The following is a 6,000-nucleotide window of genomic DNA, read 5'->3' on the forward strand; positions in this document are numbered from 1 at the left end:
ATCGTCTGATAAAGGATTTAAAAAAAATACAATATAAAAAATATACACGAATGATGTAAAAAAGAAACAATGCACTTTGCCATGGCAACAAAAATAGTAAATAATCACAATGATTGAAAACAGTGTTCCACTAAAAAAGCCAAGCTTGTAAGACGTGGAACACTGGAACAAAACAACGACAGCACCAATTTGTTATACCAATAAAACATATTCATTTTAAATTCTTCTATATACTATTGTACATTTTAGTCATTGATTTGCTGATACTATGAACAATACTTACTAGGATTTTAGAATGCAAACGTATAAACTAGTAATGTAACATATCACATTTGTGGCACAGACACTATGGGGCCAGGTATGCCAGGAAAATTGAACGGAAAGGAAGATATGCAATCGGCCACAAAAAAAAAAACAAAAACAAAAAAACACAATGACGACAACAACAACAATAACACAAAACACAGAAATAACAGAACTTGAGGAAATGCACTCAGACAGATACTGGACAACGAAGAACGAGGAAAAAGGAGCAAGGAAGAATAGAGAAGGAAAAGGAGAGGGAAAAGAAGAGGGATGGAAAAGGTCTGTGGACACACTACAAAATCTCAAGGAAAGGTGAAACATGACGGGTTTTTTCATTGAACAGAATTAACTGGTATATTTAGAAAACAAATATTTTTTTAGTTTATACTTAAATGTAATTAACTTCACAGATTCTTTTAGATCATTATCTAAGCTATTCCAAAATCTGGGTCCGGTATAAACAAATGTATTTTGAGTGTGTACAGTTCTCACTAAAGGAAGATGAAATTCTTTAGATTATCTCGTGGGATAATTATGTACGTGGCTGTTACAGTGAAATAAAGAATAAAATATTTTGGGTAGATGGTTGCAGTTGTAATTAAACATAAATTGACCAAGTTGAAACAAATACAACTCTTTTATTTTCAAACTTTTGCGCTCAAGAAACAGCTTGTCAGTATGTGCTCGGATATGAAGAATAAAAACAATTCAAAAACAATATACCCCACTCCTACATCCTCGTTTTCATGCTTTTTCTGTTTGCTGAACAGACAGCGTTCATGATATTCATCGTAATAGAAGAAATTTATCTAAATGATAACATGCTTGGGGCAAATTGTTCAATAACAATTCATTTCAAAATACTGCTACCTTATACTTAAACCAGTGGGACCGTTTTAAGTTGATAAAACACGCAAAAATGCATCAAATTGCGCCGTGTACAACATCAAAGTGCAAAAAGTTCTCACGGGGGGGGGGGGGGGAAGGGTATGGGAGGAGGGTGTTACCCTCCTCCCATACCACCCCCACCCCGTAAGATCTAATCCTGGCTATACGTCGGTGCTACTAGGCTACTAGTATACTCTAAAGAGTAGGGCCTACAGGAACCTACGTACAACCCAACTTGGAAACTTGGAAATCGAAATAATGATGAACCTGTTGATGGTTTGTGTAGCTATTGGTGCAGATTAATGCACTGCACCAATTCCTATATTTACTCATGATTCTCTAGATCTACAGAAAATTCCTTCTTTCTTGTCTTTATAGCCTGTCTTGGTCTCACACAAACATATCGCGGAAGTGCATGCTCAGGCACCACAGTACATGGCCTGGAAACTTCACCTGCTGAAATCTATCCCCGCTGAACGCTAGTTGGCGCACTCCTCACCAGCGTTTCACTTTTCGACCTAGAGTTGGCCTTGATTCTTATGGAGTGTACGATCTTTGCTTTCGCGTAACGCTGAAAGACGACGCAAGACCAATCGCGTGTAATATACTCCTTCGGCCTATTGCGCAGTCCGCAACTTTTCCATTGCTTGGTCATACCTCGCATTCTGATTGGTCAGAACTTCTTTAAACGCGCTCATAGCCAACCGTCCAATCAGAATCCATTATGTTTAATACGCCTAACCAAGGGAGGTGCTAGTATCATGTGAGAGGACTGACCCGTGTATTCTTAGTTGCCCCATCTGACCACCAAAAGATAGGTTCTAGTGAAAGTAGGGGGTGGCCCGCTATCACTCTTTACTGGCCCCGGGCCACCACCAATGTCGAGCCCTGCTTTATAATAGTGCATGTAATACAATGATTTACAACCATGAAAGCTTTGGTGATCCGAAGCTTTATGAAAAATATACCCAATTGATTACAGCAAAAGCTAGCATGCAAGCCGTATACAATATATTTCTATTACTAAAAGGCAATGAGTTTGTATTGGAGACTGTGGAAGAGCACGTTATATCGTTAAATGAAGTAAGTAGCCAGGAATTTGAATTAAGTCAGAAACCTTCTAAATTCCATTAAAGATCGTTAACACCACCTGTCGTGATTATTTGCAGCAATAACGTATGTTTTTATGTGTGTTTGTCTGCAGGTTGTAGTTCCTTGCAAGTCTGAACATCACGTAGGCATACCTGATGGATTATTTATTTTCTGTGTGCATATTTTGAAAGAAATGTTGTCATTACGGGATGACTTGTGATTTGCGATTGAAAATGTCATATCTAGAATTCTAGAACTTGATATAGAACACGAACGAAAGAAGGAGAGAGAATTAGGGGAGACCTCAAGTTGTCTTTGAGTATAGTTTTTATCCACCCATCGTATGGCAAAGAGTATTGTCTCCAGTCCGGATGATTTCAAAGAAAATTCGAAGGACTACCGTGCTAGTTACTTTAGCTGGAGCTTTTCTGTCGGCATTATAGGCGAAGGACAGACGTATAGACGTATCGATTGCCTCTGATTTGCCTTTTCAGATGTCACTTGTTTTCTTTCATACCCCTTTAAAAGGACCATTTCGCGATGGGCGCTCAGCTGAAACCGAAGTTTGATTGAAGGATAGACAAATCGTTCTCTTCCTTTTTTTTTTTCGAGTAGTTGCCATTGCTGAATTTTCTTTAGCATATAGCATATAGGCCTACTGTGTGATATCAGTCAATTTCTGTCATTCAAGTCACGCGCCTCGATTTGGTCCTGTTGTAAACAGTTATGATTTTACAAACTTGCGCGGCAGTGTGCGGATGTTGCCGTTAACGTGCGACATCTCTTCCAGATTACGCACGGGTAAGTAACTGAAAAATGAAAACCCATATTTACCTTTGTGAATAGTGCACGCTGCTAAATCTTCCTAGGCCCTCTATGTGTGCGCCGCGCCAGAGACGAACACCAACCAAACCCACCTATCTTTACTGTTGGCAGCTCGCAGGTGGTGATAAGCTGGACTGCTAGCTGTGAGTCGGATCGGGACTCCATTGACAATTCCGCACATTAGAACCTCTCCATCATCCAACATATCCATCGTGGATTAGAACATAAATGTAATCCCGAGCCCATCGGGATATTGGTGTTGAATTTGTGGGTCAGAACTGGTCATACATCGCGCTGCCGAGATAAAGTCCCCAGTGAGTATAACAAGCAGTGATTTCTGCCCACTAGCTGCATCGCTATCCATAAATGATAAAGGATAGGAGCTCATATTGGTGTCATTGGATGTTTTGCCCACCACTCTGTGCGGCTAGCCGCTGCGCGCCGCTGATCCACTGGCCACCACAGGACTCTGAGGTGAGCTGCGAGTAGCGCAGTGACAGGGATTTTACGGGATTGAACTGGGTGCTCAGTTATGCTCTTCACAAACAGTGTTATTCATAAATTGTATTATAATGTAAATAACACAGTCTGCGAGAATCTTCAGCCTGTTGAAGGAGTCAGACTTAACCAGAAGAAGAAGAAGAAGAAGAATAGTGACAGCAGTAACCACACACAAGACAAGTCAAATCAGTTAGATTCACTCAATCATTAACTCCGGGGCGCTCCTTGTACACAGTTATAATGTGCTTTAGGGCTGGTCGCAGTTACTCTTTCCATGGAGCTACAAACGAATAGCTCCATGCTCTATCATATGGTTGTATTAATTCTGCACCTTCCATGTTGCGACGTATTGAGATTATATGTGTCATTTATCATCACCATGGAAATAGTGACTGTGCTTGATTGTGAAGTTTGAAGGCTTGAAACATCTGCTTTATATAAAATCTCTTTCGTTCAGTATGATGAGAGCTGATGCTGGTCTGTACTTTCTTTACTTGTCTTGAAACGAGAAGGTCACTTGGGTACATGCACACAGTGTTTAGGCCTACATGTCTTGCTGTTTTAAATCATTTATGGGGAAGACCTTCAGTCCCTGTACTCTAAAGCTTACAGTGTAGACAGCGTAACAATTTCATTTATCGATGCAAAAATTCAAAATACTTCATACAATATTGAAATGATGTACATCCCGCAGTGGTTGTACAGGTGACTCCTGTTATAATGAAATCCTCAGGAAGGTAGTCTTTTATTATTATTATTATTGTGCTGTTTAAATATGTCATTATAACCAACAAGTACATGAAGATACAATGATTTTTTTTTAAATTTTTTTTTAAATCTGAATATTTGCTTCATTGTAACGAGAATTATATTCATTTCTGGTCAGTTTCCTTCTGTTCGCGTTTGTTTAAATACTCAAAAAGCTGCATCACTTTGGTGATCCCTCGCTTTTATCCCCAAGTTGAATTATCCTTCCGGTTTATGCCAGGTTTAAGAGTGTGCGTGTGTGTCACACACAAACACACTACTATACAGTAGCTTCTGACCATTCGAGCATTGAGAATTAAGAGTTTCTGGGACGAATATTTAACTAGGGCTTTCTATAGCTCAGTCGGTAGAGCACTGGGCTAGCAATCCAGAGGTCTTGGGTTCGAATCCCGATGGAATCCTATTTTTTTTGCTCATTTTTCCACTGAGAATTATACCTATAACTATGCTAGTTACAGCATATAACGGGAGTGCGCTGTATATCAATTGCCTGTGCTGTAATACGGGTAAGATAAGCGCTGGAGAACATCACAGTGTGTGCAGTGCAGTGGTGCAGTATGGCTTTTGGTACGTGTAGTACTGCCAGTGGATGAAGAGGCCAGTACCATGCTGGCTTTACGATTTTGTGAAAAATTACTTGTTCAGGCGACAATTTGAGAGTTATTGTTTGAGTCCAGTGCTAACCACTGAAAGTGGAAATATGTAAGGAAATGCCAAATTTTGTCTGGAAGTAGCCCCTGTTTGGGAAAACACTTTACAATATTATTGTGTACAATAATTACATAATCTCACAGTTATCAAGTTGGTATTTTCATGTCTGTGGACGTCAAGGGATGATAGTGGCCCAAATATGTGGGTGCCGAATCATGGAGAAAAAAATTTATCTTTCATGGAAAAAGTGAAACCTTTCACGTGTGAAACATAGTAAGGAGTGGTAATTGCCTGCAATTAATTGATGTGATGGGTTTGCCTATAAATCATGTACTATGACAACTGAGTTATAGCTATATAGTAACATATTAATACACTGAAGTCAAAATTAAACATTAGCCTTATTTTGATGAGCTGTTGCCTTTGTTTCCTAGCTTTTTAGTAATCCAAACTCCTTCTAGGTAACTTATCCACCCATGATGCAGAAAGCTCAGATTTGATACATTTAGAATATCAAAGGCCTAGAGTGACACCAATGGTCAGGGGAACATAGATTATTTTTTTTTTTCTTTTTGTGGGGGGGGGGGGGGAGGGGGTGGTGGGGGAAGGGAGGAGTTGAAATTAAACTTCTTTGGCCCAAGTGGTCATGTGCTCCATCTTCAAGTTTAAGCACAAACCAAGGTGTTATCAACTCTGCATATGTGTGTGCATCTGTATGTGAGTGTGTGTGTGTGTGTGTGTGGATATATATGTGAGAGAGCGCGCAGTGATATGTACGTTCTAACTCGCAAGTCCGCATGTGTGAGGGGCATGATGAGTTGGTGATGAGAGTGTGTGGGTGTGTGGATGTCTGGTTGGCTGGCAGCAGACCACAAATAATGTACACATGATGTAGATTTATACAATGTACTTCTCCGCCTCTCAGGAGTGCCGCAGTATCTTTTATGCAGCAGAGTCGGTGTGGTGAGA

The sequence above is a fragment of the Diadema setosum genome, chromosome 18 (assembly GCF_964275005.1).
Source record: "Diadema setosum chromosome 18, eeDiaSeto1, whole genome shotgun sequence".
Taxonomy (NCBI): domain Eukaryota; kingdom Metazoa; phylum Echinodermata; class Echinoidea; order Diadematoida; family Diadematidae; genus Diadema; species Diadema setosum.